This window comes from Kogia breviceps, chromosome 8 (genome assembly GCF_026419965.1).
Source record: "Kogia breviceps isolate mKogBre1 chromosome 8, mKogBre1 haplotype 1, whole genome shotgun sequence".
NCBI lineage: Eukaryota > Metazoa > Chordata > Mammalia > Artiodactyla > Physeteridae > Kogia > Kogia breviceps.
This window is the reverse complement of record NC_081317.1, coordinates 91680056-91681260: the sequence shown is the minus strand read 5'-3', so window position 1 is coordinate 91681260 and position 1205 is coordinate 91680056. Positions and strand designations below refer to the sequence as shown.

Here is a 1205-nt window from a genome sequence, read left to right as displayed (position 1 = left end):
CTGCGGTGTCCTGTGTGTCTGCAAGAGACTAAAGTAGTCCCAGCCCTGATGTGATTCCATCCTTCGCGGCTGTTCTCCGGAACAGTAGTCATTTATCTCCGTCCGCTTTCTCTCCCACCTAAGTGCACGCCACCAACCCATGGAAGATTCAATGGACATGGACGTGAGCCCCCTGAGGCCCCAGAACTATCTTTTCGGTTGTGAACTAAAGGCCGACAAAGATTATCACTTTAAGGTGGATAATGATGAAAATGAGCACCAGTTATCTTTAAGAACGCTCAGTTTAGGGGCTGGCGCAAAGGATGAATTGCACATGGTTGGAGCAGAGGCAATGAATTGTGAAGGCAGTCCAATTTAAGTAACACTGGCAACTTCAAAGATGTCTGTACAGCCAATGGTTTCCCTTGGGGGTTTTGAAATAACACCACCTGTGGTCTGACGGTTGAAGTGTGGTTCAGGGCCTGTGCATTATTAGTGGACAGCACTTAGTAGCTGTGGAGGAAGATGCAGAGTCAGAAGATGAAGAGGAGGAGGATGTGACACTCCTAAGTATATCTGGAAAGTGTTCTGCCCCTGGAAGTGGTAGCAAGTTTCCACGGAAAAAAGTAAAACTTGCTGCTGATGAAGATGCCGATGATGATGCAGATGACGATGATGATGACTTTGATGATGAGGAAGCTGAAGAAAAAGCTCCAGTAAAGAAATCTGTACAAGATACTCCAGCCAAAAATGCACAAAAATCAAACCAGAATGGAAAAGACTCAAAACCATCAACACCAAGATCAAAAGGTCAAGAATCCTTCAAAAAACAGGAAAAGACTGCTGAAACACAGAAGGGACCTAGGTCTGTAGAAGACATTAAAGCAAAAATGCAAGCAAGTATAGAAAAAGGTGGTCCCCTTCCCAAAGTGGAAGCCAAGTTCATCAATTATGTGAAGAATTGTGTCTGGATGGCTATTCAAGATCTCTGGCAGTGGAGGAAGTCTCTTTAAGAAAATAGTTTAGGGACTTCCCTGGTGGTACAGTGGTTAAGAGTCCGCCTGCAATGCAGGGGACACGGGATCAAGCCCTGGTCCAGGAAGATCCCACATGCAGCAGAGCAACTAAGTCCATGCACCACAACTATTGAGCTTGTGCTCTAGAGCCCGTGAGCCACAACTACTGAGGCTGCGTGCCACAACTACTGAAGCCCATGCGCCTAGAGC

General features: G+C 46.4%; 1 pseudogene; it reads left to right on the top strand.

Moving 5' to 3' along the window:
• On the top strand, positions 1-1000 carry LOC131761941 (nucleophosmin pseudogene; annotated as a pseudogene).
• The last annotated feature ends 205 nt before the right edge of the window (positions 1001-1205 follow it).